Raw genomic sequence first — 21,070 nt, forward strand, 5'->3', positions numbered from 1 at the left:
GTGTTTCTAAGGGATATCAAGAGACCTAGAGGGCTGAAATGTGGTCAGTTCAGAGATGCTTGTAATCCGGCAGAAAGAAAAAAACTATATTCTAGCCTCTGTAACTCTTTGTGAGTACATCACACATTTATTTTGACTGTTTCCTACGAAAACTAGAGGTTCTCAGCTTTCTATAGAGGTCCAACATTTGATGGTAGGCCCCAGAAGAGGTGGGAACAATGCCCTTGTAAATAGGCACAGTGCAATTTCAGGCAAAAACTTGAAATTCTTTTTGAGAGTTATGCTAAGTATTAACCTAAGTATGTCATCATATGGTCAACTATAAAGATGTAATCTGCCTGTTCTCAGGGATGGGTAGTATTTCTGAAACATGTAATATGTATTTCAAACACAAAATAGTATTTTGTCATTTGTATTTTATTGGGTTGAAGGAAATGGCTCTGTATTTTGTATCAAAATACTTTATTGGTGTGTATTTTTGTATTTTAAAAATACTGCAAAATACTATATGTGAAAAACACTAAAAAAGGTAGATAATACACACAGGTGTAATGAATAATTGGTAATTAAGCAACAATGGTTTATGTTTATCGCAATCAGCTAATGTGAGAACAGCTGTGTTCCACAACACTCACAGCTTTTCAGTGACGGCTATTGCTGAAGCATCAGCTCTGGTCTGAAGTATAAGTAAGTATAAGTATATATACTCTTTTGATCCCGTGAGGGAAATTTGGTCTCTGCATTTATCCCAATCCATGAATTAGTGAAACACACAGTGAACACACAGTGAGGTAAAGCACACACTAATCCCGGCGCAGTGAGCTGCCTGCAACAACAGCGGCGCTCGGGGAGCAGTGAGGGGTTAGGTGCCTTGCTCAAGGGCACTTCAGCTGTGCCTACTGGTCGGGGTTCGAACCGGCAACCCTCCGGTTACAAGTCCGAAGCACTAACCAGTAGGCCACTGAAGCACTGGTGTGAAGTCGTACACAAGTAAAGATGAGCAAGTTTACCTGTGCAAGTTCACATAAGGACACCGACAAAGGCAACAATGTCCTATTGTCTCCATGCCAATCTTTAACAGAAAAAATGTCAGATATCTCGATGAACCACAATGACAACGACAGATGGTACGGTGTTGAGTGTGTTTGAATTCCCTTCCTTGTAGCAGCTTTCTATAGAGGTCCAACATTTGATGGTAGGCCCCAGAAGAGGTGGGAACAATGCCCTTGTAAATAGGCACAGTGCAATTTCAGGCAAAAACTTGAAATTCTTTTTGAGAGTTATGCTGAGTATTATCCTAAGTATGTCATCATATGGTCAACTATAAAGATGTAATCTGCCTGTTCTCAGGGATGGGTAGTATTTCTGAAACATGTAATATGTATTTCAAATACAAAATAGTATTTTGTCATTTGTATTTTATTGGGTTGAAGGAAATGGCTCTGTATTTTGTATCAAAATACTTTATTGGTGTGTATTTTTGTATTTTAAAAATACTGCAAAATACTATATGTGAAAAACACTAAAAAAGGTAGATAATACACACAGGTGTAATGAATAATTGGTAATTAAGCAACAATGGTTTATGTTTATCGCAATCAGCTAATGTGAGAACAGCTGTGTTCCACAACACTCACAGCTTTTCAGTGACGGCTATTGCTGAAGCATCAGCTCTGGTCTGAAGTATAAGTAAGTATAAGTATATATACTCTTTTGATCCCGTGAGGGAAATTTGGTCTCTGCATTTATCCCAATCCATGAATTAGTGAAACACACAGTGAACACACAGTGAGGTAAAGCACACACTAATCCCGGCGCAGTGAGCTGCCTGCAACAACAGCGGCGCTCGGGGAGCAGTGAGGGGTTAGGTGCCTTGCTCAAGGGCACTTCAGCTGTGCCTACTGGTCGGGGTTCGAACCGGCAACCCTCCGGTTACAAGTCCGAAGCACTAACCAGTAGGCCACTGAAGCACTGGTGTGAAGTCGTACACAAGTAAAGATGAGCAAGTTTACCTGTGCAAGTTCACATAAGGACACCGACAAAGGCAACAATGTCCTATTGTCTCCATGCCAATCTTTAACAGAAAAAATGTCAGATATCTCGATGAACCACAATGACAACAACAGATGGTACGGTGTTGAGTGTGTTTGAATTCCCTTCCTTGTAGCAGCTTTCTATAGAGGTCCAACATTTGATGGTAGGCCCCAGAAGAGGTGGGAACAATGCCCTTGTAAATAGGCACAGTGCAATTTCAGGCAAAAACTTGAAATTCTTTTTGAGAGTTATGCTGAGTATTATCCTAAGTATGTCATCATATGGTCAACTATAAAGATGTAATCTGCCTGTTCTCAGGGATGGGTAGTATTTCTGAAACATGTAATATGTATTTCAAATACAAAATAGTATTTTGTCATTTGTATTTTATTGGGTTGAAGGAAATGGCTCTGTATTTTGTATCAAAATACTTTATTGGTGTGTATTTTTGTATTTTAAAAATACTGCAAAATACTATATGTGAAAAACACTAAAAAAGGTAGATAATACACACAGGTGTAATGAATAATTGGTAATTAAGCAACAATGGTTTATGTTTATCGCAATCAGCTAATGTGAGAACAGCTGTGTTCCACAACACTCACAGCTTTTCAGTGACGGCTATTGCTGATGCATCAGCTCTGGTCTGAAGTATAAGTAAGTATAAGTATATATACTCTTTTGATCCCGTGAGGGAAATTTGGTCTCTGCATTTATCCCAATCCATGAATTAGTGAAACACACAGTGAACACACAGTGAGGTAAAGCACACACTAATCCCGGCGCAGTGAGCTGCCTGCAACAACAGCGGCGCTCGGGGAGCAGTGAGGGGTTAGGTGCCTTGCTCAAGGGCACTTCAGCTGTGCCTACTGGTCGGGGTTCGAACCTGCAACCCTCCGGTTACAAGTCCGAAGCACTAACCAGTAGGCCACTGAAGCACTGGTGTGAAGTCGTACACACGTAAAGATGAGCAAGTTTACCTGTGCAAGTTCACATAAGGACACCGACAAAGGCAACAATGTCCTATTGTCTCCATGCCAATCTTTAACAGAAAAAATGTCAGATATCTCGATGAACCACAATGACAACGACAGATGGTACGGTGTTGAGTGTGTTTGAATTCCCTTCCTTGTAGCAGCTTTCTATAGAGGTCCAACATTTGATGGTAGGCCCCAGAAGAGGTGGGAACAATGCCCTTGTAAATAGGCACAGTGCAATTTCAGGCAAAAACTTGAAATTCTTTTTGAGAGTTATGCTGAGTATTATCCTAAGTATGTCATCATATGGTCAACTATAAAGATGTAATCTGCCTGTTCTCAGGGATGGGTAGTATTTCTGAAACATGTAATATGTATTTCAAATACAAAATAGTATTTTGTCATTTGTATTTTATTGGGTTGAAGGAAATGGCTCTGTATTTTGTATCAAAATACTTTATTGGTGTGTATTTTTGTATTTTAAAAATACTGCAAAATACTATATGTGAAAAACACTAAAAAAGGTAGATAATACACACAGGTGTAATGAATAATTGGTAATTAAGCAACAATGGTTTATGTTTATCGCAATCAGCTAATGTGAGAACAGCTGTGTTCCACAACACTCAATGCTTTTCAGTGACGGCTATTGCTGAAGCATCAGCTCTGGTCTGAAGTATAAGTAAGTATAAGTATATATACTCTTTTGATCCCGTGAGGGAAATTTGGTCTCTGCATTTATCCCAATCCATGAATTAGTGAAACACACAGTGAACACACAGTGAGGTAAAGCACACACTAATCCCGGCGCAGTGAGCTGCCTGCAACAACAGCGGCGCTCGGGGAGCAGTGAGGGGTTAGGTGCCTTGCTCAAGGGCACTTCAGCTGTGCCTACTGGTCGGGGTTCGAACCGGCAACCCTCCGGTTACAAGTCCGAAGCACTAACCAGTAGGCCACTGAAGCACTGGTGTGAAGTCGTACACAAGTAAAGATGAGCAAGTTTACCTGTGCAAGTTCACATAAGGACACCGACAAAGGCAACAATGTCCTATTGTCTCCATGCCAATCTTTAACAGAAAAAATGTCAGATATCTCGATGAACCACAATGACAACAACAGATGGTACGGTGTTGAGTGTGTTTGAATTCCCTTCCTTGTAGCAGCTTTCTATAGAGGTCCAACATTTGATGGTAGGCCCCAGAAGAGGTGGGAACAATGCCCTTGTAAATAGGCACAGTGCAATTTCAGGCAAAAACTTGAAATTCTTTTTGAGAGTTATGCTGAGTATTATCCTAAGTATGTCATCATATGGTCAACTATAAAGATGTAATCTGCCTGTTCTCAGGGATGGGTAGTATTTCTGAAACATGTAATATGTATTTCAAATACAAAATAGTATTTTGTCATTTGTATTTTATTGGGTTGAAGGAAATGGCTCTGTATTTTGTATCAAAATACTTTATTGGTGTGTATTTTTGTATTTTAAAAATACTGCAAAATACTATATGTGAAAAACACTAAAAAAGGTAGATAATACACACAGGTGTAATGAATAATTGGTAATTAAGCAACAATGGTTTATGTTTATCGCAATCAGCTAATGTGAGAACAGCTGTGTTCCACAACACTCACAGCTTTTCAGTGACGGCTATTGCTGAAGCATCAGCTCTGGTCTGAAGTATAAGTAAGTATAAGTATATATACTCTTTTGATCCCGTGAGGGAAATTTGGTCTCTGCATTTATCCCAATCCATGAATTAGTGAAACACACAGTGAACACACAGTGAGGTAAAGCACACACTAATCCCGGCGCAGTGAGCTGCCTGCAACAACAGCGGCGCTCGTTATACGTTTTCCAAAGTATACTGTAGCCTATGTAGTAATAAAATAAAATAGAAATACATGAATACATTTAGATTAAAAAAACAATAATTGCATGAAATACAGCTTGTTCATTTCTTTGCATTGTGCAGGCTACATTCACAAATACACTGCAAGATTGGCAGCCTAGTGACTTCTTTTCTGTGCTATAGCATGCGACTCTCCGTACGGCACACCCATATTCAACATGACTCCTAACTTTAGTTGAAAGATTACAGAAGCTAGGTTTAGCTGTGACAATATCCTGGGTAATCCTAACAGCTAATGTTATTTAACACAGTAAAATCCAAATTTGAAAGCCTGGTCACCAGTTGCCAGTTTGTATGGCTAGTTTTCCTACTTAGACTCTGCATAATGAAAAAGCTTTGTATGTCCCCTTTCTTCTTCTTGCGTGGCATAGCTGATCTACAAACCACAAAAAGGGGCAAACATGTACATGCTAAAGGGCAAAGGGAATATCAAAATGTTTTACTTTGGCCTTTTATGGGGTATGTATTGGCAAAGACTTTCTAATGTGGAGACACAGCACTCAAAAAATACTCCATAGAAATGCATTGGGCTAGTTTGTCACGCCAATATGGCCGTTGTCTAAACATATCCCACACCTTTCTCGGCAAAACGTCGACATGTGAATACATTGAGCCAATCATGTGGTGTGATGTGAATACATTGAGCCAATCATATGGTGTGTTGTGAAGACATCGTGCCAATCATGTGTTGTGATCTCGCCGCTGGAGCAAGATTGGTGTCGTGAAGCCTTGCGCACGCGCAGTTCGACCCAAAGACTGTGCCCGATGAGTGCCCATAAAACGTTGGTGTATGGCCGCCGAGTGGAGGGACTTGCCTAAAAGGACTTTGGTATTGGCAGACAGCCCTGGTAACTTACCGTTGTCGTTGACACACCTGCTCGCTTGACTGCCAGTGCAAAGTAGCCTGTGCATTGCCATTCTCCATGGGTGTAGCGTGCGTGTCAGATAACCCTGACGTTTCTTGTACTGTCGTGCTGGCTGTCGGAATGATCAGCAGTACAAATAAGTTCGCTATATTGGAATTTTGGTGGGGACAATTTTGTCATCTTAAAATTTTGATTAGGACTAGTCCTTAGCGTCCCACCCTAAATCTACGCCCATGTCTCTGTGCAACCTTGTTTTTTACCCCCCCCCCCCCAACATCCCTTTTTGTTACAAACTGGAAAATAGTATGCAAAATGGTTACATATCTGATAGAGAAAGGGAGTTCAAAGGTGAGATGATCTCAGTTAAGTGAGGTGAAACGTGATTACAGAACACTGACTTGACTTGCACAATAATCCTCTCTTGAGCTATCACTTCCTAGATGTGAAAGTTGCAGAATACTATGGGATTCTAAAAGCAGATGTAGATTGAGAAACTACGCACTGCCTTCTCTCTCCACCCTGTAGCATTTGATCAGTGCTCTTTTTGTTGAACTAGGGTAGTACTTAACTATCAGCTACTATACTGTTCACTTATGTGATCATTCAATAATCAAACAATCATCAATCAGTATTCAAACCAAAACAATTGTACCCTTGACTAAGCTATGACACTTTTTAACCAGTTAAGTCATATATCCTTTGAGGCCTAGGCGACTTCCAGTGTAATTTTACTATTAAGCTCTTTGGTTATTGTAAAGGCCATCTATTATGCTAGGCTATATCGTTTTCAAGACAGTATAGGCCAGGGGTGCCATCACTTGTGTGAAAGTAGTATTGCCAAATTTCTTGCCATGCCCAATGTGTTGCATTTATTATATCAGAGACAATACATTCAGAATGGGTCATGCAGGAAGCCTACCGATTTTCTTTGTGATTGCCTCTATTACATTGTAACGCTACAATCTTATATGCCATATAATATACTTATTGTAAATGTAAGTGCCACTCAGCAACCGTAGGATAACATCAGAAAAATGTGCAGTGGTTTCTTAATTTTGTTTCCAGAGCTGTGTGTGTGTAGCCTAGAAATCTAGACGCACCCTAGCGGCAGCACATTTTATTTGCTGCCCGGGCTAGTCTAGCAACTCTCCGCTCGAGCTGGAAAAATTAAGCTTCGATAGGGCCAATCACATTGTGTATAGAGTCGGAAGGTGGGCTTAACATAATGATTGATGGCAGAGTTGCAACGGTTCGGCGTGAATTCCCTTCTACTTAAAAACAAAGAAGATGGATGTTGCTGTTGGCGAACAGCGTGACACGAATTAAGCTTTTTTTACGTTGCCAAAAGTTTGAACTAGCCAACTAGCTCCGCTGGTGGGAAAACGCATGGGACTCATGAGTTGTAGCACTATCCTATTGTCAGGCTAGTGTGTGTGTATATATATATAGTTCATAATTACAAGTAGCCTAAAATATTTTGTCATTTAAATATTTCATATTTTTAAACTTTTTTAACACCTACCTTTAATGTCATGATTACATTGTATTAGTGGTGTGTACTGTACGTCTAATTAGGTGCCTTTCACTTTAAAGGGACACCAGGCAAAGTTTTCGTGTTAATTACTCATCTTCGTAAGTCGGTATATGGTTAAATGGCTTATTACAGGGCGAATGAAGACTCTCTCGCCCGCCCCTACTGCCTGTAGGAAGAAAATCCCACTTGCAAGTTCAGTGTATCGTACCCACCGACCGAGAACCTGTCTTGGATGGCAGAGTAGTGTCATGCAATGTTTATTTCTGGTGAGCAGTTGACAAGCAAACATGACGTGAGCTTACTGATGGCTAGAAGGCTATGTAAAAGTTTGCCAATAGTTGTGTAGACCAGGGGTTCTCAAACTTTTGTGGGCCGGAGACCCCTCATGGAGTGGAAAAAAGGACCCCTCATAAAACTTAAGTTAATCATGTAGCTGTATAGCCTTTTTTTCTGTTAGATGCTTATATGTATTTTAAAAACATAGATGTGCTAATACCACAATAGTCATGTTAGCAAACTTTGACAGTACGTAGGATTTTTTTAAAGGATTGTTGTTTCTTTGTCAAATGTAGGTCTATTGTGTTGAATACATAGTGTTTGCTTCACATAACTTTCATTTTGTTGGCGGTTAATTAATAGTAAAGTGTTTTGACGTATTGATGTAACATATCAGCAGATCAATTGGGCAAATACTAATTCTGTAGCATTGTTCACCATATAAGACAATTTCATATTTTATAGCAAACTTTGTCAGGGACCCCCTGACAATGTGCTCCGGACCCCACTTTGAGAACCAATGGTGTAGACTGTTACTCATTTGTTATTAAAAACCAACAGTGAATTAAATTAATTTCATTGCCTAGGTTACAGACACTGACTTGAGAGATGCAAGTCATCAGATCAGCTATTATTATTGTTATACCTAACAATGGAGATGTTAGGAAAACTAGGTTTCGGTTAACAGAGATGCAGATCATCTCCCTAATTCATTTATTTGCATAACAACCCACGTTCTGCCCCTACTGCCTGTAGGAAGAATATCCCACTTGCAAGTTCAGTGTATCGTACCCGCCGACCGAAGCAGGATCAGTTTACATCCTGCATCCACAGCACAGAGGCAGTCTAACGAAACGCTAGCGATTGTTGCAAACGTGTGTATAATGGAAGAGCCGGCGAAGAAGTAGCGAAAACCCTTGAAGGAAGATGCAAAGAAAAGGAAAAGAGCTTCAGACCGAGCGAGGGGGAGTTTCGTAGAAAAAAAAGCATCAGGCTTGCCTGGTGTCCCTTTAAGGAGAGTAACTTGTGTCATGTCTGTAGGCTATTATTTGGAAATGAGATGTGCATATGAGGATATAAGTCAGGATGCTTGCTATTTGATTAGTTAAAATAAATATTGAAAAACCAAACAACTCGAAGAGAACCTGTCTTGAATGGCATAGTAGTGTCATGCAATGTTCATTTCTGGTGAGCAGTTGACAAGCAAACATGACGTGAGCTTACTGATGGCTAGAAGGCTATGTAAAAGTTTGCCAATAGTTGTGTAGACCAGGGGTTCTCAAACTTTTGATAGGGCCAATCACATTGCGTATAGAGTCGGAAGGCGGGCTTAACATAATGATTGATGGCAGAGTTGCAACGGTTCGGCGTGAATTCCCTTCTACTTAAAAACAAAGAAGATGGATGTTGCTGTTGGCGAACAGCGTGACACGAATTAAGCTTTTTATAAGTTGGCAAAAGTTTGAACTAGCCAAGTTTGAACTAGCCAACTAGACATGACACAAGTTACTCTCCTTAAAGTGAAAGGCACCTAATTAGACTTACAGTACACACCACTAATACAATGTAATTATGACATTAAAGGTAGGTGTTAAAAAAGTGTAAAAATATGAAATATTTAAATGACAAAATATTTTAGGCTACTTGTAATTATGAACTATATATATATATATATATAGTTCATAATTACAAGTAGCCTAAAATATGTGCATATGAGGATATAAGTCAGGATGCTTGCTATTTGATTAGTTAAAATAAATATTGAAAAACCAAACAACTCGAAGAGAACCTGTCTTGGATGGCAGAGTAGTGTCATGCAATGTTCATTTCTGGTGAGCAGTTGACAAGCAAACATGACTGAGCTTACTGATGGCTAGAAGGCTATGTAAAAGTTTGCCAATAGTTGTGTAGACTGTTACTCATTTGTCATTAAAAACCAACAGTGAATTAAATTAATTTCATTGCCTAGGTTACAGACACTGACTTGAGAGATGCAAGTCAGCAGATCAGCTATTATTATTTGTTGACATCAAACCTGAAGAGGAACACACAGGGGCGTCGAACTGGGGGTAAAAGTGGGACTGATTACCAGGGCCCTTGAAAAGTCTGGAATATATACATGAGGGAATTTTTTGAAATTCTGGCTGTTAAATACACAATTGTAACACAGTTTGGGAGGGACAGAAATACCATAGGCTAGCAAACCAAGCAGTCTGTCTGACTCAGGTGACGTGAACATTGCTACCTGCAGAAGGTTATCTCTTCACTGCTTGACACTAACCTGTATAGAGTAGGGGTGGGCGATATGGACAAAAAATAATATCTCGATATTTTTTGTGATTTTGACGATAACGATAATTAGTCGATATCCTTTAAAAAATAGTTTTTGTTAAAGTCTGAGTTACTTTACAGCTCATTATTTATGAATAGCATCATTACAATAATAACCAATAACCTAACCTGTGACTTTTTAACCAAATCAACCAATGCATTGTCACTCTATGACATATTTCCAATTCTGCACCCACTTGTGTGTGTGGCAATGACATGGTCTAGCCAGCTACATGAAAAAGGCCTAACAGTTTCCCAAGAGAAAGTCTGAAGCTGAAGTTCCTTTCAAACCTTTACATAGGATTCACTGTAAAACTAACGCCCCTGATCCACTAGCATGCGATGCGAACTCCCCAAATCGCAACGCTACCCTCCATGAAGACGCTTTGATGGGCGTTCCCTTTTGTAGATGTGTGGAAACGGCAGGGCAAGAGCAGGTAGCCTAGTAAACAACCAAACAAAAATGTTTCCCTCCACTATTTTGAAATTACCGAGGGAAAGTCACATCTATAAATTAGTTTGCAATTGGGCGGTCATTTCAATCATGAAGTTGTCCCTGTAGGATTCTAGCCACACATCATACAAACACGGAAATGTAGACACTGTTATGATTATTTTTTCTCATCTGACATGTTTCTGTACGTTGGCGGTAACCACACTACCGGAAAATTAGGTTTTGTTTAGGCTACGTGATGATGGACCTCCCCTGCGTTTTGCTCTACTATTGGATACTCGCCTCGCGATGGACGGATTCATTTGCATAAAGTTGGGGATTGCTGAACTTTTTGACGCGCCGCAGCCACAGCACTCGTCGCACCGCATACCCAGAATCCTATGCGGGTGCAGAATTCGCTTCTCATAGAAATTAATAGGGATACTGCGTCGCGGTGTTCGCATTGCATGCTAGTGGATCACCGGCGTAAGCAGACCAACAGAGTACATCTCAGTTATTTCCGTCGATGTTTTGTTTAAGAGCAATCATGTAGGCTAGCATTCTAAGTTACAGAATAGAAACTAATGCGTTAGCTTATGGCTAATGTATATGAGAAATCCCATAGAGATGCTAACGGTTAGCATAATCGGTAAACGTAGATATTTAGAGCGAACTTCAGTCCATTTACAACGGCTCGTGTCCATTATCGCGGCAAAGCCCACCGCGCCGCACATAGCCCATTGATTTCCTATGGAGAGCGGCAAGGCGTGGTTTACGCTTCCGCAATGCACCTTGGGAAGGCGGCGCGGCCATTCGAACAGAGGCGGCGCGTCAAGAAGTTGGGCTCGGCTGAACTTTATGCAAATGAGAGCGGTTAACGCGAGCCGGTTAGCCAATGAAAGTACATCTTCGGTTAACAAGTTCTGTCCTTTGCTCTAGTCTTCCGGTCCGGAACAATAGCCTGCCAGAAAGATTTGTTCCGCCTGATAATAGTGTAGGTTTTATGAAAATATATTAAGCTATATAGTGGCGAAGAAGTTAAGTTTAGAACAAGTTCGCCACTGCACCCTATCAAAGAGACCTTGTTGGCGACTTGAACCAAGACAGAATGTGCTTTGGAGGAACATGTCAGTGATATTTGTGAGTGTTTCAATAAAATATGTTAACAGTAGTAGGCTACCTCCACTTTAGTAGCCTACGTTAGCTGGCATTGTGTAATTACAAAAAATAAACCATTACACCATACACTTTAGCCTATACACGCCCACAAGTGGCGACGGGAGAGAGGGCTAGGCGTCTGCAAGCGTCTACGCGCCGCAATAATGGACACGAGCCGCAAGAGTTACATGAGAATAGTTCTTTGTTTACAACTGACTATTAAAATACTCAAAGGCTAATGTTTTCTCTCCATATAATACCGTGTAGGAAAAAACGTTACTGTCTCATCAATTCTACTTGAACAGAAGTAGCCGCATAAAATCCCAAGTAGGCTACTCTTGCTGCACAAAATAAACATTAGGCGTGCGTGTGACAACATTGTGACCCACTAGTGATCACGTGACACTTGCTCTGCTGCAGCCAGGGGCTTCTGCCGCATACACCTCCTGTGATATGAGTCTTCAATGTGTGATTTCGAGTGTTTTTTTCCCCTAAGTAATTTAAATACTCGATAATGTCAATTTGCACATGGTTAAAACAACAATCACGATATTATCGCAGACGATATATATCGCCCACCCCTAGTATAGAGACATATTTCACGTTAACAATGGAGATGTTAGGAAAACTAGGTTTCGGTTAACAGAGATGCAGATTATCTCCCTAATTAATTTATTTGCGTAACAACCCACATTCTGAAATATTTTTTTTTTTTAAAGCTGTCATTGCCATATGCTATTTGCTATAATATTTACCTACAACTTGTCACGATTTCCATTATTTTTTGTTTGTGCAATGGATTAGGCTATGGATTAGGCTAGCTCTTCTCGTGGACGGTTACTGGAATCTTCATTCGTTACTTTAAATATCGTTGCTTCTGACCTACCCACAAGTGGTTCAGTGTGTCAGTTTCATGCACATTCAATGGACACTCATACACTTTAGGCTACTCCCTAATGCCATGCCTCCACTATATTTGATGACACCAAATTAAAAAGTATAATCTCGATCGGGGAAAGTTTTAGTTTTTTTTCTTTCGGTCTGCGGTTCCATAACATTTAATTGTGCCATAAATTAACAGATAGAAGCACGGCAGGGCACGTCCCCACTAAAAAATGAATTAATGGAACACAGAACCTCACTTCTCTCGAGTCAGTCACTGACAGTAGAATGCATCGGGAAAAACACTGTTCACCAGGTCATGATAAGCTATTGGGGCTACACAGCAGCAGCTTGTGATGTTTACTGAGTGTAATCTTAGGTGATGCCATGTATGAAAACTTGTATTGCCAGGCAATGAAATGTAGTATGGCCGTGGCAATACTGGTGACGGCGGCCATGGTATAGGCTACCCATATCTGGGATAGTATGATGTGATCATACTTGCATATATCTTATGGCAGCCTTTATGTCAAGGAAAAATACTTTTGTTTTATGATTGTTGCATTCATGCCACCTGATGCATGATGGTAGAAATATCTATTCAAAAGCACAGTTGATCTGTGCATGCCATGATCAACTTTAAATTTTTTGATATGGAAACCAAGCTCATTATTTTGGGCTGCTATTACATTATAATTTCAGCCCAAAGTTGGAAATTTGCTGCAATTTCAAAACTCGGGAATTACTTGGGAACGGCTGACTGTACAGAACATATGGTTTGCCATGTGTTGAGTGAAGTGTTCGTGAGATATAGCCTACCACCAAGAGTGATGGGTGGAGATGGACGAAGTGCTGTGTGCAGAATGGAAATATGATGAAATGTCATGTATTTCATCGTTAATTTATCCATTGTTTATCACAGCACCTAGCTGCCTATATCATTCGAAAGCTCCGGTTCCGCTCTTTCATGTGACATCTGTGTGATTTATGTGAGATAAGTACTCCGTGAGCAATTCAACAGAAAATAATGGATGTGAATTTGGACACATATTATTACTATATATTTTTAGGGGGGCTTTTGATGATCTTAGGTTGGCTTCAGCCCCCCCCCCCCCCCAAAAACAAATAGGCCTAACAACGTCCCTGCTCATTTGTCATTAAAAAACAACAGTGAATTAACTGAATTTCATTGCCTAGGTTAGACACAGACTTGAGAGATGCAAGTCAGCAGATCAGCTATTATTATTTATTGACATAAAACCGGAATGATATTAAATATAATGCCAGCAAGAGTGCTGTTTTAATATGTAGAACCAAGCAGGACAAATGTATTTGTATCATATTGTCTGGCAACAGCCTTGAGGTCTTTAAAAAGATTAAATACCTTAGCCATCTTATAACCGATCAAATTAATGATGATGATGATAATATATACAGACAACGTTGTAAGTTATATATTCAGGCAAACACCATTGCACGCAAGTTCAGCTTCTGTTCTACCCAAGTGAAAGTGGCTTTGTTTAAAGCATATTGCACACCACTATGCATGGCCCATCTGTGGTCAATCTACAATAAATCTAGTATGCAAAAGGTGCAAGTTGTGTACAATGATGCCATAAGAATCCTCCTAAAAATACCCAGAGGGGGGAGTACCAGTGAGATGTTTGTCACTGCAGGAGTGAGTACATTCAAAGTGCTTTTAAGGTCTCGGCTAATTGCCTAGGTTACAGACACAGGCTTGAGAGATGCAAGATCAGCAGATCAGCTATTATTATTTGTTGATAACAACCTGAAGAGGAACACAACAAATTTACCCAACTGCTTGTTCCGCAGTTCACTTGCAGAGTTTTTTTTCTCTTCTCATGCCCTAATAGTTCTGCTTCATCCTCTCATCAACAATATAACTGTTGATGAAAGGGGGAGGCGAGGGGCTGTGGTGGTTTTCTATGACTTAAAGGATGCATGTATGGTTTTTATAACCTTAATATTACTGCAGTTATTATGAGACTTCAAGGCCTGTACACATCTTGAACAGACCAGACCAGCAGTCAAGGAGTGGGGTGCAGGTGGATACAGTAGACACTAGGCCTTTCATATGATGGCCAGTATCAGAGGATGATGCCAGCTGGTGAGGATAAGAACAAGGCCAAGTAACAGGTAGACATTGTACGATATGAAGTAAACAAGATAAAAAGCCCTGCTTACACCCAACTGGATAGAACCAGAAAGACCCAGAACTAGACAGTTTTGCATATATTGTTATGCCTAATGGGAAAATGGTTTCCACCAATATAACATAACCCTGGTGGATGCTGATTGGCCAAAATGTGTCTTTCGAGAAAGGCGAGAGGAGAGGGCACAACTCTAAGGTTAAGGAGTATAAAAGATAGGCCGCAGCCATCTTTAAGTCGGATCTCATCGGGGGGCGCCAGCTGATGACATCTCACCTCACCCTATTGCTTGACGGTTGGTCTGGACATTGTTAAGGCTGGACTATCACTGCAATACGGTGAATAAAGATCAACAGTCTTCAGAGATCTCCTGTCTGCATTGTCTCCTTGGACGCCTTGTTCCAGAGGGCTAATTAGTAAATAGTTAAGTGATTCATTTTTAATTGGATTCGGGAAGTGGACCAGTTTTCCACGACAGGGACTTAACCGAAAGTTAGTTTTCGGTTAAGTTAGCTTTCGGTTAACTTAAAAGTTAACTTTCGGATCTCCCTAATTCATTTATTTGCGCAACAGCCGAAGTAATAGGCGCATGAAACACCAATCTATTGTCACCAATTTGTAGCCAAATGAAACTAAACATTCACAGCATTCACCATTCAGCTGTAATAATGGTTGTCCTCCTCCACTACAACCTCTGATTCCATCATACAGATTGAATTTCATTTTGCACTTGCAGTCAGTCTGCTGTCAGATGGATAAAACACGCAAATCCCTCATTTAAATACTGCTGCCCCTGTTATGTTTGTACTCTTTATTTGTAATCATAGTAAACCAGGCCCAATGTAATATACTGACATAAGCTGAGAGACTGTGAAGTAGGTTGCATTTTCCAGCAGTTTGCCTACTGGAACTTACCACATCTCCTTGCGGGCAGAGTTTCATATCAGGATGCCCTGGAGATTGAAAAACAAATAGCTTACATACCAGAGATTCAGAGGTAAATGTACTGCACCTGTGAAAAGTAGCCAGTACAGCAAGACAATACAGACCACAAACGCACTACAACACAATATGATACACTGAAGAGCTGATAGAATCCTTACACACTGAATTCTTGGCATGTTTGTGCAGTTACAGTACCTGTATTTGATAGAGAGAAAGCCACCACTAGAGTATTACAAGAGACATTTATGGGGCTATTCAAAGCAGAAGTTGTGTGTTTGTGTTTCAGAGCCACCAGACAGTCCTCTGATGTGTGTGATTTTGCTGTGCTTCCCCTTTGTGGGTTTGATGCGGGTGTGGCTGGCCAGTGTGTGATATCTGAAGGCTAGGTGTAATTTCTGAGGGGCTCAAAGTGTGCCTCAGGCCTCAGCCCCTCAGAGGTTTTACAAGAGCAATTGAACTTCCTCAAAAGGTGCCACTGTGGGGAAACATGTTTCTCACCTAACAGTTTTGCAATAGGAGCTGTTGTCACCAGGTCTATGGGTGCCATGCCCCTAGCATCTTTCAGCTTTGGGTTAGCACCATGCTTTAGTAGAAGATCAACCATCTGAAAAATGGGTGCAAAAATGTACATTTATGAGTGCTTACTTTTTACTGACAGTTATCTATAACTGAAAACTATTTTCAAACAACTATGACACAAAGATCGATTTTTTTATGAGCCTCGAAACAGAAAAATGTAAGTTCCCCCCCCAAAAAAAAATTACCAATTAATTGATTACCAAAATAGTTGCCGATTAATAGCTGCAACCCTAAAAGATATAACTGTGAAATGTTTAAACTTATACTACTTGTTTTGTTGTCATAATTTGAGAGCATGTTTTTAATTCGTAGTCTCTTTGCCTTCTGCTCAGATCTAGTGCATTTAGTCCCTATGATCCTGAATGGGGTTTGTATCAAAAAGTCACCTCATATTCTCCGAGTGCTACTGCATCATGTAGTGGAGTGACACCACTGTGGGCAGAGATATTAACCATGGCTCCTCCTCTTAGTAAGTGGCCCATTATGGACACTTTTTTTGCGAGCACAGCTTCGTGTAGAGGAGCCCAGCCTGAAACACAGTCCAAAAGCTGTCATACTGCCAAAAGGCCCTAAGCAATGCCTCTGGAGTCATGGATATTTCCTTTTCCAATACATCACTAATTAATCCAGAAGCCAAGCCATGCGTACAGAATTCAAAAGCATGCGTCAGCCTTGAAATACTCTTTTGCTCAAACCCATGGACTTTGCCTCAGTTTGAGCCAATAAAGAAACATCTAGAGGTGTTAATGTACCTCACAGAAACTCCTAAAATCTATTCCAACTGCCTCACTGAGGAAGACTCTGAAACGGCAACAGGAAAAGGGCTGGATCCCTCTTACCTGCATTATCTTGGATGTTGATGGAGGTCCCCAACCTCATGATGTCTCTGACTTCTTGCTCATGTCCCCTCATCACTGCTAAATGTAGTTTTGACTCTCCATAACGGTTCCTCTTGTTAATCTGACTGACCGTCAACATCTTTTTCTCCTTCAATTCCAGTTTGGTCTTGCTTTCACTTCGGCCACTTTGTGCTCCTACACAAGCAAGTAAACATATTATTGAATGCGGCACTTTAGGATTACTTTGAGAAGACTTTAAGATACAGACTGAAATCAACCAAAAAATATTTGTGTAATTTATTATATCAATATAGATCTTTTCATCAATGTTATTTGAATATTTGGCATGTGGTGATAACTGTTCTATTGGAAGGTGACTAAGATATAGACTGAAATCAATATGTATTGATATCAATATAGATATTTATCATTTCATATCATTTCATTGTTATTTGTCTTTTTAATTTTAATTTTAATAATTCAAGAATGTGTCTCAGTGTAATTAATGGCTTCTTATGGAATAAATCACTATTGAGCCAAATTAATTATAAAATCATAGAGGATTTTACTTTGTGGCAGGAAGCTTTCACGTGTTAAGATAGGATAGCATGTGACCCTTTAAAGGAGTGAAACCTCTATTGGATTCGGCATCAAACCACACAAGTGAAAGTGCTGAAGTCATTGGGAGTTTACGCCATGGAATCAGTGAAATATTTGAGAAACACCCAGCGCCATTACTTTCAGAGGCCTGATGACGCGTTGCAGGTGCTGGCACCTCTCCGTGGGCCTCCTCCCTTTCTGTCAACTTTAGATTAGCAACGTCCTCACTGAAGGTGGGGGGGGGGGGGGAAAGTATGACTCACCCACACACAGTGCATTGTTCTGAATGTCACTCATGTACCAAACATGCATAAAAAATGATGCATTGATATATTGATATACTGGATACACTGATAAATGATGATGCTCACATTGACCATGTATGATCATTAGACAACATGTATAAGTTTGGCATGTATACAGTATACATTTGACATGTACTGTATATGCTTGAACAAAGTGGAATTCAATTAATGTGTATTTCTGTATTCATACTCCCACTTAACCTCCTTTATTTACTTAGCAACATACTTTTGAGTGAAGCTCTTAGCCTCTTTGTTGTCACTGTAAGCTGTTGTCATTTTTCTCCCTGTTTGAATTAGACAGAAAAACCACACCTCAATTGTGCTGAACAATGAACAATTAGCAACTTAACGCACATTTGTCACGGGACAATGTCCTGCTTCTGCAAACACGTCTAGCTTTTCTTTACTTAAGATTTATAGAAAAAGAGAATGACACTGTGGTGTATGGGGAATTGTTCTGCCGAGTAAAGGACCTCATGCTGTTGTATGCCACTACAGACATTTCTAAGATCACTGCCAAGACTAGCCTATAAACAGAGCACTGTTTCCTATGCCTATATGTTACACTCAGAATTCATCCCATCTGCCCACTCCTACACAACAATACACTGCTACTCAACGCAGGACGCACGGCAACAGAACATACTGTTACCAAGCACCAAGACGTCTGGATAGGCTGCCATTCTTGTTGACACAGTGGCATGGAATTCCACATTTGCATGACTGCCAAATCATGAACAGATGTCAGCCAACAAAACTATGGTCAACAATCCTTTTTTTTTTTTATTGCCATATTTCATGGCAGATTCTTGTAATCATGCTACTAAACATAAATGCTGAATAAAAAAATAAATACTTGGCTTCAATCCAAGTATTTGTCAGTTCACATCCAAGTCTGTGATCACTCACTCCAGGTCAAGCAAAATAGCACCCTCTCCTGGCAAGTTTTTCCCCCCACAGCTACTTGGACTCACAATTGCTGGTTGGTGCTTCAATCTGCCATAGCACTGTCTGTTCTCTCTCTCTTTTCTTACTTATTATTATTACGTCAAAACAGACAAAAATTTCTAAAGGACATGTTTATCTTTACTCCTTTGAGGCTAATCACATTGTATTTTCCACCAGAATATGCTTTAGTCAATACACTTTATAGGCCTCTATATCAATTTGCATTGATATTTCTCCAACCATGTTCTTTGTGCCGTGTTGGTGTACATTTTGAAATGGTGGTGTGACTCATCATTCACTGTTACTTCCTGTCTATGGCCTGTCCATTTCCTGTTCCTGTTTCTATTCTAGTGTTAATTTTGTCACCTATTTTTAATCTAGTCTTAGTCTTGTGACGAAATGTCCTTTTTAGTCTTTGTCATATTTAGTCATTTAAATATCATTTTTGTTAGTCAAGTTTTAGTCGACTAAAAGTCTCGTCATTTTAGTCTAGTTTTAGTAAAAAGAAAACTAAAGGTATCTTAGTCTTAGTCGGTTTTAGTCAACACATTTTAGTCTTTTTTTTTTTATAACAAATTATTTCTGATTACCATTTGAGTCAAATAGTATTTCACACATCTCAATTGTCCAACAATATTGTGTGTCCACAGGGCTACTCGTCTGTTATAATTACTCATTCTGATTTTTTGTCAGTCAGTATGTTTACATGCACAGGTAAGTCGAGCTACAGTTATACTGTAGCTCGGCTGGGATTTTACCATAGACAGTACAAGATTTGACTGGACCACTGTCATATTCGTAGACCAGTGTTTCTCAAAGTGTGGTCCGGGGATCACTGGTGGTCCGCAAGCTATCCCAAGTAGTCCGCAAGCAGACGTGGTAAAATATAATATAGATGAGTTGTTTGCAATATTGAACCAACTTGTATGTAAAAACAGTTCTGCAACACTCTCTATGTAAGATATGCCAGTTTAAATCATACGGTATGAATCCACACAATAAGCAAAGTGCAAAGACAATAAGCAAGGTGGTTCAGTGAGTAGGCCTATTGTGTAGACTAATTATAGGCTACTGTTGAAGTAGGTCTAATCTTTTTGTTTTTTTTAGCTAGGGTTAGTTAAGTGGTCCTGAAACTGAAAAAGTTTGAGAAACACTGTCATAGGCCAAAGTATTAATGTTTTACTCCGCCTCGCTACATCTTAAGATAGTCTAAGTCAGTGTTTTAGGACATTACTGCCGTCTCGTCATCGTCTCGTCTTAGTCATGAAAAAAAAAGGTTGTTGACGAACATATTTCCTCTCGTCTCGTCTGACGAAATTAACACTATTCTATTCATGCTTTTAAGAGGTTGCCTGGTCACAACTAAGGTACCAGATGTAATGCCTATATTAAATGTCAAATTCAACAATTGACAACAACCATGCCATTGACAACAACAAAATTCAACAACCATGCCATTTCAACAATTATGTTTGCACTTATGCTTCGCAGGAGAGATAAACTATGAATTATTAATAAATGTTGTGTGTACTTGTGTTGTGTTGTGTGTACCTCTGAGTCTGGTAGGGCGATGTACTGCGGCTGGGGTCTGCTGGCTTTCAGCCAGTTGAGAGTCTTGATAGGCCTCTCCCACAGATATTCTATCTACCCATATCCTAGGAAAGTATAAAGTACCAACTGAATTACATCAGTTTTAAGACTATTGAACTATTGTCATACAATAAACATACTGTGATGTGCCATATATTCACTGAAATATGCTGTATGGTCTAATGAACAACCCTAATGAAGAACTTTCCTTTAATATAATTGTGAACCTGTTAAATTGACGGCTCTCTTGGCCTGGGGGGATGTTGGCCTCTGGCGCCACCCTGTGGTTGACTTCACTGTTGGCAGCCACTCTCTTCCTCAGTGAGCGTCTTGTAGTGGCTGGATCTGATTGGCTGGAGCCAGACGCCGGAGAGAGCCCTGTGCACTGTGCCTGTCTTGGTGTGGTGGGAGACTCATCATACTGGTGCGTCCCTGGAGAGGCCTGTCTGGAGGTCTTCTGGCTCTCTACAGCCCTGATTTTCTCTGAGGCTCGTCTTTTCATGAAAAGCTGCTGACACTTCGAGGCTTGTCCGCTGTCTCCATCTTGCCAAAATATTTAGAGTTCACAATGAAAGCTTTATTCAAACACTGGGTAGTAGAATAGGGTCACTTGCTGTCTTGTTTTCTCATGTGCTAATATGTTAAGACAATTCATAATACTGTATTATTCCTAATTATCAAACTTATGTGAT

At 40.1% G+C, this 21,070-nt stretch overlaps 1 long non-coding RNA gene across 1 annotated transcript; it reads right to left on the reverse strand.

The window, feature by feature from the left end:
* Positions 1-15,513: 15,513 nt before the first annotated feature.
* Positions 15,514-16,568, reverse strand: LOC143127001 (uncharacterized). The gene is made up of 3 exons (XR_012987510.1): positions 16,483-16,568; positions 16,016-16,121; positions 15,514-15,525 (listed from the first exon to the last, which is right to left on the reverse strand). It is a non-coding gene; the product is annotated as an uncharacterized LOC143127001 (long non-coding RNA).
* Between the last annotated feature and the right edge of the window lie 4,502 nt (positions 16,569-21,070).

Source organism: Alosa pseudoharengus, unplaced genomic scaffold, assembly GCF_046254945.1.
Source record: "Alosa pseudoharengus isolate Yale_2024_CS ecotype anadromous, Long Island Sound unplaced genomic scaffold, YU_APseudo_1.1 YU_APseudo_1.1_scf_17, whole genome shotgun sequence".
Taxonomy (NCBI): Eukaryota; Metazoa; Chordata; class Actinopteri; order Clupeiformes; family Clupeidae; genus Alosa; species Alosa pseudoharengus.